Here is a 14,577-nt window from a genome sequence, read left to right as displayed (position 1 = left end):
ATTTCAAACGTAATTCCGCACATGAATTTCGAAAAACTCAGAGGTGCAAGCCGAGGTTTGAACCCACGACCCTCTGCTTGAGAGGCGATAGGTCAAACCACTAGGCCACCACGGCTTCTTATAACCCTTTCAGTATATAAAGCTTATAATATTTAGTAATAGTTGTTACTATGTACGAGTATTCATCGTAATGTATCGGAATGGTTCAAAGGATTACTTTTCCCCATTTAATTTTACAGATTAACTTTGTCATCAAAGCATAACACAAAGCAATGTTTATTCATTCACAAACAGATTCTAATAACGTGTGGCCAATATCTGAGTCGCAAGTTGGCTAAAGTATTTTGAATGCCTGAGTGAAGTAACCGTGAGTGATAGTGCGTAACTATAAGTGTAGTAATGTGTTCTTTGGATGGAGTATAATGGGATGTGCTTGATTATATGGAATGTGTGCATGGTGTATGCGACCTCCTATACGAATTATATTATAGTCGTCCAGGAATGGATTATGTTCCTGAGTGGACTACTCTTGAATGTGTACATGTTTTGTGTGTTTGAGTGTAAATGTGTGGACTGTGATTTAATTGATTTTAAATCTTTTAATTCTTTATATTCTCTCGGAAACCGTTTTTGTTGAACTATTCTTATAATAAGATTATGTGCATTATTCCAGTCTGTTACTGACAATAAATGCGTTGTTTGTGGTTTTGTTTATTTTTTGTGTGATGTATGAATCTAAATATATATGCTACTATTCTAACTAGTCTAGGGAAATCAGAATAATTATGAAAAAGATCATAAAAATCTAGATCTTGCTTTGACACTTGTGTTATAGTTGTTACTACTGGTTGGTTCAGTGTTTCATTTCCTAAATCTATACTATGTTTAGTCTCACTGACAGTAGAGGGACAAGAAATGGGCCAAGTTTTTTGGTCTTGTACTAACCAATTCGGACCATTCCACCACAGAGTGTGGTGCTGTAAGTTCTGTGGGGATATACCTCTTGTGAGACAATCTGCTGGATTTTCCTTAGTATTTATATAATTCCAGGATTTTATGTCTGTGAGCTCTATGATTTCCATAAGTCTATGTGAAACATAGGTATGTAACTTTCTATAAGGGGACCTTATCCAATGCAATAATATCAAAGAGTCAGTAAATAAGTGAATGCTTTGGATGGTGAACTTACTTAAAACTTCAGTAACTTTATTTTTTAACTTGGCAAGTAATAAACCTCCACACAACTCTAAACGTGGGAGAGATTGTGTCTTTATGGGAGCTACTCTTGTTTTAGCCATTAATAATGTACATGTAGCTTGTTTGTTTGAATAAGTTGCTCTACAATAAATGCAAGCTCCATAAGCTTTTTGTGAGGCATCACAAAAACCAATAATTGTGATTTCTTTGGGAACATCTGAAAAATAATATCTGGGTATTGTTATATTTTTTAAATATTTGAGATTTTTATGGAATGATAACCACATATTTTTCAGATCTTCTGTGATAACATTATCCCAATCTATGTTTAATTTCCAAATGTCTTGCATAAGGATTTTAACTAAGATAGTAGCGGGTGCTAAGATGCCTAGTGGGTCAAAGATTTGTGCAATTGTAGACAGTACATTTCTTTTTGTGCATTTTATTTCTTTGAAATCTGGTACTGATATTTGAAAAGTGTCCTGAAATGGTACCCATTGAAGACCAAGTGTCTTTATCACATTGTTAGGTGACAAATCATTAGTTGAGTTCTTAGAAAATTGTTCTTTTGGCAGAAAATCTAAAGTTTCTGGATTGTTAGTGGTCCATTTATGCAAATTGAATCCACCTTTATCAAGTAATTGAACTAATTGTTTACAGGTCTGTTGAACACCTTCAATTGTGTCATGTCCTGACAGGAAATCGTCCATGTAGCAATCGGAGATAATAACATCGGCTGCTAATGGATAGTCCTGTTTGTTTTGTTCAGCTAAATGTCTTAGTGTTCGACAAGCTAAGTATGGTGCAGACTTAGTGCCATATGTAACTGTTGACAGCTGCAGACACTTTAATGGTGATGACTTTGACTCTCGCCATAAAATTCTTTGAAAGGCACACTGCTCCGGCTTTATGAATATACAGCGAAACATTTTAACTATGTCAGATGAAAACACATATTTGTACATTCTGAATCTAAGTATTATATCTAGAACATCATTATATATGTTTGGACCTTCTAATAAAATATCATTAAGCGATGTCCCTGTAGAAGTCTTTGCACTAGCATTGAATACAACACGTAGTTTTGTGGATCTGCTTTCAGGTCTGATCACTGCATGGTGTGGTAAATAATATGAAGCAAGTTTATCTGATTGCTGAAAATTATTAATGTATTCTGCATGACCTAATTCCACATATTCATCAATGAAGTTTTTATAAAGTGTATATAATGTGGGATCCTTTTGAAACCTCGCTTCTAAGTGTAACAAACAGCGGTAGGCTGCGTTAAATGAATTACCTAATTCTTGAACTCTATCTTGTAAAATTGGCAATTCCACTGTAAAATGACCCTTATTACTTTGAGATGTGGTCTCTATAAATAGTTTTTCACAATATTTTTCTTCAGGTGTATGTACTGACTTTGTTGATATGTCTTCTTGGTGCCAAAACTTAACTAATACATCCTCTATGGGTTGGCTTGCTAAATGTAAGCTTATTTGAAAGTTGTTGGTACTAGGTATGTCCACTACCAAAGGACCTGATACTATCCAGCCAAAGACACTTTCTATCAACTGAGGATGATTATTACCTAAGCTTATGCGACCAGATAATAGCAATGAATAGAATAACTGCGCACCAATGAGCAAGTCAATGTCTGCCGGTATGTAAAATTTGGGATCTGCAAGAATCTTTAATTGCTTGGCAGGAATGTTCCATGATGCTACATCAATGTAGTTATGTGGCAAGGGAACTGTAATTTTATCCATTACTATGAGGTTTAAATTTGTGCTGTAATCAGTATGATTTGATGCAATGTTTGTGTTTATACACAATTGCGTTTGCTTGCTTGAGTCTCCAACTCCTTGAATAATATGAGTATCTTGTAAAAACTTACATTGTAGGGAGTGAGCTAGCCTGCGAGTAACAAGATGTACTTCACTTCCCGAATCCAAGAGTGCCCGTGCTTTGTGCCAGCTACCAGATGAGTCTTGAACTTTTATCACTGCTGTGGATAACAATATCTGATTAGTTTTAGCATTAGAGAATAACACTGCTGATGGCGTTGTATGTGTGTCTGATTGTGTTTTTTGTATATAGTGTGTTGAGTCCTGTTTAGATGTAGACTGCATGTTTGTGTTGTGTTTATTTATATGTGTTGAGTCTTGTGTAGAATAAGACTGCGGTATGCATGTGTTAGATTGTAAGGATGTAGTAGGATGTATGTTAGCATGCACTTGTGGTTGTGCTGTTCCACTATGTAAGAACCTAGGAATAGAACCTGAGGATTGATTTGTATATGTGTGTGTTACCATAGAGGTATTTACCTTTCTAGGAGGGTTTTCCATGTGTATTATTGAGTGATGTCTGCCATTGCAAATGTAACATCGTTTCCTTGAGCACTTGTGCTTATTGTTAAAAGGCTGTAAGCAATTGTAACATAACATTTGTGATTTAATGAATTCAATGCGCTTGTCCACAGTTAATTCCAGAAAAGTAGGACATTTGTACAAATAATGTTGACCTTGACACATAGTGCACTGAACATTGGGCATAGTAGTGGCTGGGCTAGTAGTCAAATGTGTCACTTTGTGTGTGGGTTTGAAATATTGTTGAGGTTTTTCTTGTACCCTGTCATTAATCAATTCATAAGCTGTGACTCTTAAGTTTAAGAATTCCAACAGCTCAGTAAGTGTAGGAATTGAAGAGTCTTTCCTATTTATTTCCCACGCAGCTCTTAAGGAGTTATCAAGTTTTTGCGTTATGAGGAAAATAATGACTACATCCCAAGTGTCCACTGGTATACTCAATGCTTTAAGTGAGTCTAAGCTTTGTTGCAGTACAGTTAAATATTCTTTTAAATTACTTTTTGTTATTGTAGGATAGTTTATGAAATTCTTTAGGTGATGGTTCACTATAATTGTTTTATTCTCATACCTGGTTGTGAGTATTTCTAGAGCTTTACTGTAATTTTCTTCGGATATCAAAAGCGAGCTAACCAGTCCAGCTGCTTCTCCTTTCAAAGCGGTCTTCAAATATTGAAACTTTTGTAGTGTGGGAATATTAGATCTGTCCACTGCGCACGTGAAGAGATTTTTGAATGTGGGCCATTCCTTGAGTTCGCCGTGAAATGTTGGTAGCTCCAACTGCGGCAGCTTCACCAGGGGCTTGACATGTAGTAGTTCTTGTTTGAATGTTGGGAAGAGTTACTAATTGGTGAATCTAGAAGTCTTTCCATACTGGATTTCAAAGAATAGTATTTGGTCTCAACAGAGCTTCTTTCTTCTTCATATTCCCGATCAGAAGCGGTTGCATATTCTTCGATTGAACTCTGTACGTTCTCGTAGTCTTCCATAACTTTTTGTAGGTCTGTGCTCCTCGCTTTTATTTCGTTTAAGTCGTCAGTCTCTTTGTTAAAGTTATTTATGTAATTTGTCATTCTCGTTATTTTTCCTTTTATTGTACCTCTCCTTTTTATTAGAATTGATAATTTTTCTTTTTGTTCGGTCTCCATCTTGCTTGTAGTTGCCGTTTTGTTTTTTCTGTTATATTCGATAAATTATGTTTTTTACAAACTCGAAGGACCATACTTTATGATGAAGATTATGTTTATGTTCACTATGTAATTATATTGAAAATCCATGAGTATTTAGTCACTGTAGTTTTATTAAAATAAACGAAAAGAACACATGAGCTAAGCACACATACCGCTGTGCCGCCATTGCCATAGACAACAACATGAACGAACAAAAGGTAAGGATCGTTCAGAAACTAGGTTCCAATGACAAAGGTTTTAGTAATACTAAACAGAGTGATTAAACCGCATTCTGATTAAGCCTTTGTGTTTGAAGTTAATTGGACCCTATGCATTCAAATCAAGGCATTTATAGACTAAAATTCTATTTAAAATTATATTTAATATGAGTGAGTCTCACGGTAGTTTCATGTTCAAAACTTGTCCCACAACCGACGATGAACAACGAGCGGCGAGAAGCGAGTACGTAATTATCTTGGCCTTTATACATATACTATATACGAGAACGTCCAAGTCCAACACAGACACGTTAACACGCCACGGCTTCGATTTATCTACACCACTAACTAAGGTAACAGCCCTACCGTCGTCGGAGAGGAAGCGATTAGCTCTTGATTATTTTCTCGCTCAAGAAGCGAATAGTCAAAGTCAAAATATCTTTATTCAATTTATACTATAACAAGCAGTTATGAATGTCGATAAAATCCACCACCGATTCAGAATAACTCTGTTGAGAAAAATGCGGCTAGAAACTCAACGAGGTATAAGTAGATTATATTTGCAGGTAGGGCCTTGTGCAAGGTCTGCCCGGATGGCTACCACCATCTTGCTCGCTAATCCTGCCGTGAAGCAGCAATGCTTGCACTGTTGTGTTTCGGCGTGGAGCGCAAGACAGCCGGTGAAATTACTGGCACTTGAGGTGAGGTATCCCATCTTAAGCCTCTAGGTTGGCAACGCATCTGCAACCCCCTGGTGCCGCAGGTGTCTCTGGGCGCTTTTGTATTGACTGTGATTCTGTAGGTAATTTATTTACTGACTAATTAATCACCCACGATTGTTTCAATACACAAGTTTGGCGCTTTCAGCCCTATAAAACATTAAAGAGTCTTCGCTACAAATAAAATTTTCTACAATGACTGACGGCCGTCCAAACTTTTAATAACCCAAACGAAAACTAATTAGGTTTGTGAAGTAATTAATTTGCCCTCGTCACGTTCCAGCTGAGTGACGCAAGTTGGTAAGAAGTTTTGATAGCATAAAACCTTTATGTGCAAATCATGGCGTCCTGCACAAGGATTTGGTCAACTGGACTAGTTTTTTTACGCTTGCACATAAATTCTTCTTCATCATCATCATCATCATCATCATCATCATCATCATATTGATCATCATCTTTTCTCAGAACGAGAGTGCTTGGGCCGTAGTCCTCACGCGGGCCCAGTGTGGATTGGGAACTTCACACAAACCATTGAATTGCTTCGCAGGTATGTGCAATTACCCTCATGATGTTTTCCTTCACCGTAAAGCTTATATGGTAAATTTCTAATGTTATTTCGCACATAAATTCCGAAAAACTCAGAGGTGCGAGCTCAGGATTTAATCCAGGACCCTCTGCTTGAGAGTTTCTTTTTGCTAACTTGCTATGTATATTTAAATAAAAAATAGTGTTTGTTTTTGAATTCGTCGACAACTGCGGGAAGTAGCGGAGCCCCCTAACACAAGTATTGTCATACTTACCAGGGGGTGCCGGCCACATTGTTTGTACTTACGTTAAGTTAAGAAAATAAACTTTTTTTTTTAAATTAATAAACCTCGACATTGGCGGAATCATCGCATCGTTCGATGGGGCCATTATTATCCCAAAAATTAAATTGTCTTTTTCTACGAAAAGGTTCTACAGTGGGTCACAATTCAATTTTTCGATAGTACCTATTGCTAACGCAATGACACGTAATTTTCATTATTAAACGTTATTACAAAATTGTAGGCAAAGTGACACAACTTCGCGATTTGAGGTTATGTTTACATAAAGAAACCGTGTTAGCCGTGTTTGTTCCAAAATGGCCAGCTGGCTTATATGAAATGTACGTGTTTAGTTTAGTATTCGAAATGTTAAAAGAAGAAACTTTTAAACATTTCGTTTTGTAAGCGCGGTTTAAAAGCAACAAGTACACACACATACATAGGTACACTTAAACTAGTTTGCCAATTTCGGACACACACACACACACACACACAACTCGATTTTAGAGGTGAGTTATCCGGATTAACTTTCATTTAACATAGTTTGCTAATGTCATTCGAAACTCAAATACTTAGTTATTTGTGTCACACGGGAGCAAAATGGTGTATTTACGGCGAGGGCGTACATTGAATCCAGATTGTAGCGAAGGATTCTGCAATAGAATCCTGAGCGTAGCGAGGGATTCTAAAGTAGAATCCTGAGCGTAATGAGGGATTCAAGTGTCAACGCCCAAGATGAAAATAATTTTGCTCCCGAGAGGATCGTACAACTTTTCAGACCGAGCATTAAGAAACTTAAAAAAAAAACTAAATGTTATTAAGATCAATCAGCATAGAAAATGGCGTGGCTTTACAATTATAAACTTCAAAAAATGGCATTTGCAATAAAACACTTAGAATAGCCTTGAACGTTTTGAAGCGTTGAGAAGTGTGAAAAAAATATTGATTTTCTTAATTTTACTTTAACTCTCGTGAAACATATCGAAACCTATGAGAAAGATAATCCGAAAAGATTGATACTAGCCGGACCGTCCCTGGCTTAATCGTGAGTTGAACTTTTTAATTTAATAATTTTAAATCGCTTTTCTTTTTCTTTCTCATTTGAATCAGAAAACCCGAGCATTATATTAAAGCGCTCGTTGTTTTATGCGATAAACGCTGCGTTTAACGCAATGCGTTTGACGCACACCAATTTTGTATCAGATAATCTAATTACCAAATTGCATTATCTGATACAAAATTGATGTGTGTCAAACGTATTGCATTAACATTGATTGAACTATCATATCTTGAGCATGAAACAGACACAATTCGAAATATTTTATACAGATTTTGTTTACTACTAGCCGGTATACCCATGCAATTTTCCGGCATAAAAACTATCCTATGTCCTTCTCCGGGATTCAACCTATGTGTATGCCGAATTTCATCTAAATCGGTTCAGTGGTTTAGACGTGATGAAGTAACAAACAAACAACAAACAGACTTACAAACTTTCGAATTTATAAATTTCGAATTTAATATAATACTTATTAGTAGGACAAGGTTTATTTTGGAAATGAGAATATTTCGAATTATGTCAGTTTCATTCTAAACATGCGAAGGATTGTTTGAGATGCCGGTCCTCCAGCGTCTTTAACAGACTATTTCTGTTCAAAATTTCATCTTAATTTGTTTAGTGGCTAACGCGCAAAGAGGATGGGAGGACAGATAAAGCTACTATTGCTCTGATAATAATAATAAAGATGAATTATTTTATATTTGTTTTTATGGAACTACAGTTTTGTTTTAAAATGTTTTCGTGCATAAAGAGTTTATATAAGTACATACATTACCCTTGTGACCTTAATCATAATACTCCAATCTGAAACGATAGCAATATCACGCAAGAACACCACGCAACGGAGTTATAAAATCGGTCAAGTGCGTGTCGGGCCAGGCGCTGACTAGGGTTCCGTAATATGCGGCAAATATCAATATTAAGTTTCGATCGACTATAACTTGTTAAGCCTACTAATCCTTAATAGTTTTTCCTTTAAATTAGTTATAGGTATATATTTTAGATTTTTGAAGCCACAATTTAACTAGTACAAGGAGGGTATACAGGGAGAATACTTAACTCTAACAAATATTAGCACTTTACGTTTGAAGCTTAATATTTTTGAAACGAATTCCTGCTACGAAAAATTAAGTTAGCAACTCTAAAATGTTTTAAGAGCCCTATACCACACTATGCGGGTTTAGATGAGAAAATAAAACTATACACTGTTGAGTAACCGTGTTGTGTTGGATAGGATACTCCCATTTTTTTCATAATTTTGCTTTACGGAGAACTTTTGTAACACATATCCTAGTTATCTTGTTGTTACTGTAAATGATATAACAAATTATCTTATCTTACAACCTTGTCTGCGTGATGAATATTACTTATTACACTCATGCAAAATTAAAGCTTTCTACCACTAACAGTTTCAATGTACATGGAGAAGCTATAAGAGCTCCTTGATCGGTGTTGTACGGAACCCTAAAAACCATTTAATACATATCAACGGCAGCCATTAGAACCCTGACATTAGTTCCATTAGTTCATCATATTTCACCGGATGTTACAACAATACCAAGCATCAAGGTCCCTACTGATTGGCAGACGGGTAAATTGAAAAATAATTAGCTCAATTAAAATTAGATACAAAATCAATTTTCTGGAAGCGTGAGGTAAATTGCATATTCTCTGTATGTCAAGTTACAAGGTCATGTGTTTTTTTTTTTATTCGACTGGATGGCAAACGAGCAAGTGGGTCTCCTGATGGTAAGAGAACACCACCGCCCATAAACATCTGCAACACCAGGGGGATTGCATGTTTTGAGTTTATGAATGAAATGAAATATAAAAATATCATGGGACAATTCACACCAATTGACTTAGTCCCAAAGTAAGATACATACATAGATACATACTTAAATACATATTAAACACCCAAGACCCGAGAAAAAACATTCGTATTTTTCATACAAATATCTGCCCCGACACGGGAATCGAACCCGGGACCTCAAGCTTCGTAGTCAGATTCTCTAACCACTAGACCATCTGGTCGTCTCATATCATATAATCATCATCATCATCATCATCTCAGCCGTAGGACGTCCACTGTTGGACATAGGCCTCCCCCATAGACCTCCAGTAGCTCCGGTTAGAAGCGGCGTGCATCCAATGAGGACCCGTAGATTTAACCAGGTCGTCTGTCCAACTCGTTGGCGAACGTCCTACGCTGCGCTTGCTGATCCGCGGTCTCCATTTGAGGACTTTTTGGCCCTAAAGGCCATCTGTTCTTCGTGCTATATGGCTCAGCCATTGCCACTTCAACGAGCTAATTTGCTGGGCTGTGTCGGCGCCCCTCGTTTTACGTATCTTTTCATTAATAATAGTAATAATTTTAATAACAATTTAATATTCCTAACTAATATCTCGACGTTTTGACCACATTGCAACGACTGTGGCCAACTCGCCACCACTGCGACTGCAATGTGGTCAAAGCGTCGAGGTAATTCTATCAAAAATATTTGCACCTAGTATTTATTATTAAGTCGCGAAATAATTGTTATGATTGAGACTAATGAAAGTTTAAACATAGGTAATACAATATTCCGTTGGCATAATTAGAAATATGGAATTTGGAAAGAAGTAAGCACAAATAAAATACAGCGTGTATTTTTGATACTACCTCAAACTTTAAAGTTAGTTAGTGAAGGCCTTAATAATCACATTTTATTATGTTTTAGTAAAAAAAAAGATTTATTATTTTCCTTACAAAATTAATTAGCACGCAATGTATCACTAAGTGATACTGCTTTGTTTTTATTCAAAACGTCGCACTTGCTGACGTGACAGCTGTCACAAAACGTTTCTCTCTCTCGTAGCAAATTATTGTACGCATTACATTGCTGCTCGAAAATATTTCAAAAATTAATTACGCTCTGGTAGTTAATTTTAAATTAACAATTTGTTTTGATATCGGTTCACAGTACTTAAATCTTCGTCTGGTTACAGTTTGAGGTAGTATCAAAAATACACGCTGTATATTAAACTCAGAAAGTCAGTAATCTGTAAAAAGGAACGTTATTCTTTATGGAAATACAATGCAATAAAAGTTCATTTTTGCTTGCTTTTGTGAGAAATTCTCAGGTCAAGCTTCAGAAATCGGGGTAGGCATATGTCCAACAGTGGACTTCCTGTGGCTGATAGGATGATGTTGGACAGATTAGATCGAAGCCTGTGCATTGAACCTTAGAGGAAAAGGAATTTCTTCGGCCATTCGGAATTGTCGGTAAAAAAGAAAAAGTCTACAATTCCTGTGACATCGCTATTCAGGAAATTTTACAGCTCCAATTAACAATAAAAATTAAACAACCGTTTCCCATCAGCGCGGGCGCCGGCGCCTTATTCTGATCAATCGACGATCATTCTTCAGATTAAGAGGTTTGCCTGCCGGCCGCGCGGCCGCGTTAGGTATTCTTTTGGGATATTGCTGTCTTTATCGCTCGTGACATAAGCGCTCGCAGCCGTCCCCCCATGCCTTCCGCAACGACGTCCGTAATTTATACCGAGATAGCTGTAGGCTTTTCAAGATTTGGGCGGATGAATTTTGGGTTTCGTTGTGCTCATATTATACGAAAAGTATAGCACAGAAATCAGTGATATTTCACAATCAAGATATTCATTATATTTTCTATGCTTGTAGTTTTTTCGATTTTTGTAAAAATGCTTTATTAGTCTGTAATTAAGAGCTAGTAATTTTGATATTACACATTTATATGAAAATCTGAAAAACCACAGGCATAGATAATTACGTCTAGTCTATACTTACAAAATTTTATCTATTTCTGTTGCTTAGTTTTTAAATGAGACCGGGACTACGTTTGTATGGAGAATGGAACGAAGAGACTTAATAACGTCACTTAATTTTTTTCACCAAAGCGACGCGTTTAGGCTTAGTGGGAAAAAGATCGCAAACTTATTTTCAGATTTGTGCATTCAGTGTCGCTTTGGTAGAAAAACATACGCACGTTATAGTAAATGGACCGCACACGTCTGGGGTATGAGTGTGATTAGATAATGTGATAATGTGCTACTAAACTTGATTTTTTTTACCGTTTTAAAAACTGGGTTGCAAGGTGTACTGAGGAAGTAAAGACAACATTATTTAAAGCCTTCTGTCAATCCTTTTACACATGCAGCCTGTGGGTCAGCTACACAAAGCGGGCGTACAGCGCACTGAGAGTGCAATATAATAATGCGTTTAGGGTGCTGATGGGGCTGGGGCGACGTTGCAGTGCGTCCGGTATGTTTGCGTGCGCGCGTATCGACGGGTTCCAAGCTATCATGCGCAAGCGCTGCGCCGCGGCGATGCAGCGCGCGCGCGCCAGCACCAACCGCATCCTGAGCACGGTCGCTCACCGTTGGGACAGCCCAGTAATAAAACATTGGCTGAGCCTACATGCACCAGTCGTTGAGAGACTCACGTCGTTTATATAGGACTTGTACTGTACTACTAACCCTTAGTCTATAAGAGTGACTGTATCTACTAACAGAGCTATGGATTTTAATCTGAAATAAATATTATTATTATTATTATATGGTGTATTTATTTAAAGGTCTGTCAAAATATATGAGTTACAACACCATTGAAAAAAAAAAAAACTTTTGAGATTTTCATTCATAATTATATTCAGGGCATTATCGGAAATTAACATTGACTAAAAATATAAGTGCCAGTCTGAGATTTTGAGTCTAAAATTGAGTGGGTATAACGGGCTAAAATTACTATAGGTAGTGCCACCAGGATTGAGGTCACGCACACAAGAACATGTCGTGTAATGACAGCAGGATTTTGACATTTACTTATTCTCCTTTTGTGCAATTAGTTCTTTTTATAGCTGTGTGTGTAATCATTTACTTTAATTCTTGTGGCACCCCTATACTCGTAGAATCAGTTTAATCAATCACTTCATACGGCGTTGACAACTTGTCTTGCTTATAACGCTACGTAATTTTTTATTTTTTTCTTAACTTTATGTGTATGTTCAATTTATTTATTCTCAAAATTTAAACAAACGATGTCAGAACTAAAGATTGTTATTCAGAATCGGCGCGCCTTACCGTAGCGTGTATTACCGATTCTTTCACCTTACGCAATCGCGTGCGCAGCGTTACTAACGACCACGCTTGAGGCGCAAGTGACAAGCTATCATTTCCTTTCTATTAACTTCGTAGTTTCAAAACTTTCAAACGATTCGATTTGTAGCATTCGAAGATGGCGGATGTAGACAATATCTAATTTTGCTATTTCTGTTTCTTTGGCTAGTTGAAGTATAATTTTGATAGTGTTTTATGCGGCAATTAACCTTAACAGTGAACAGTGATCCCAAAATTCTATATTGCTCTCGTGTCTAACATTTTTTAATTCGCAAGTGGTCTACGTGGTTTTGGAATTTTATTATCAAGTTGCAAAAACTACAATCACCGTACAACGTCCCTCTCAAAGAGAGTTTACCTTGACACTGGCGAAATTGTCCTATTAATTAAGACAGAAAAGCCATATTTTAAAAGAGAAGAAGAAGAAGACGTAGTAGTTTCAAACAAAGTTGCTTTCTACGTGTAAATAATATTCATGGGGCAACTGACATCAATTGATCAAACTAAGCAAAACTTTGGGTATTAGAAAATAGATAAATATTATAAGATCACACGGCGTCCTGTGGCACGGTGGACGGACGACCTTAAGAGGGTCGCTGGCGGATGGATGCGAGGGGCTGAAGACAGTGTTGTTGCGCGCCATGGAAGAGGGCTATGTCCAGCAGTGGGCTGCTGTAGGCTGATGATGATGATGATGATGATGATGTTGATAATAAACACATAACGTAACCAAACATTAAACGTGCAAGACTCGACAACAAATAAATAGTCGTATTTTTCATGATTTGCCGTAAGGTTTTCTAACCACTCACTAGTCTAAACGTTCGTCAATTTGTCGTATGTTTTCTGTTTATTCTTTAACTGAACTCCTAAACCACGCAATGGATTTTAATGCTGTAGCTATTTACCATCAATTAGGTAATTTGTCGATGAAAAATTAAAACAAAAAAAAACTAAACACAAATAAAAGAAAAACACAAATACAAAAATGAAAATACGCGTTCTATTACACTATTAACGACACGATTTTTTGTATTAGAATCTTCTGCCATACTTACGGAAAAGTGTTCACTAAAATGATTAATAACAAACGCTCGAATAGTGGCCTTTATAAAAAAGTTTATAAATTTAGACAGTAGCTTGTATCTTGCGGCACCGCCCATTCGTTACGAAGAAAGTGTTCGCGATACGTCGCAGCACGTGGTGCCCTCGTTACGACGACCACTGGTTTACGCTACTGCTACTCTGTTTCGCTATGCATTGCGCGTTCTATGCGCTCATCGGATACCGGTTCATTAGCAACAAGCAATGCATTATTATTTTAATAGTGTAGCTCGATTATCGCAGCGCGTGTGCCGATATAATAATCGTGATAAATCAGATGTTCACTAGCTTAACGAACGAATGGCGCTTCGAACCATGGTTCCCTGTTTTTTATAGTCTTTAGCAATTTTCACTCTCAGTTTTGTACAGCAAAGAAAAAAAAATTCAGAGTTCCGTAACAAAATAGCGAAAACGGAACCCTTTATTTGCGCAATGTATAGTCACCTGTATTAATATCTGCCACTGTAGCGGAGCGTAACAAAAAAAGTTAAGTAGAGTAAAAAAGTAAAACAGAAAGTAAAGTAAAAAAGATTTTTGTTAGATTAGTACCGCCTTCAAATTTAAGATTAAAAAAAAATAACTGACAGCTGTGAGTGCGACAGTTACACGGTTTCATATAAAAACCTCTTGAAAGTTTGGTCACGTACCGCTTAAAGTCATTTTTAATAGAGGTACGTTTTCGTGTAAGATTGTGAGATTTATTGCTCTAAGTCTAAGAGGAAAATGCTTTCAAAATTGGTGCCTGGATTTATAACAGCTTGTTTCTGTTTCTAATTAGTCGGTTTCCTCTGAAGATAAAAAAAAACCG

General features: G+C 36.8%; 1 protein-coding gene and 1 long non-coding RNA gene across 2 annotated transcripts in view; one reads left to right on the top strand and one right to left on the bottom strand.

The window, feature by feature from the left end:
- Positions 1–14,577, top strand: part of LOC141441174 (Ig-like and fibronectin type-III domain-containing protein 2) — a 236,994-nt gene that overhangs the window by 59,514 nt on the left and 162,903 nt on the right. The gene's annotated exons all lie outside the window — the stretch shown is intronic.
- On the bottom strand, positions 706–4,348 carry LOC141440720 (uncharacterized). Its single transcript, XR_012452736.1, has 3 exons — positions 4,132–4,348; positions 3,522–3,617; positions 706–3,202 (listed from the first exon to the last, which is right to left on the bottom strand). It is a non-coding gene; the product is annotated as an uncharacterized lncRNA (long non-coding RNA).

Source organism: Choristoneura fumiferana, chromosome 23, assembly GCF_025370935.1.
Source record: "Choristoneura fumiferana chromosome 23, NRCan_CFum_1, whole genome shotgun sequence".
Lineage (NCBI taxonomy): Eukaryota > Metazoa > Arthropoda > Insecta > Lepidoptera > Tortricidae > Choristoneura > Choristoneura fumiferana.
This window is presented reverse-complemented; position numbering and strand designations above follow the sequence as displayed.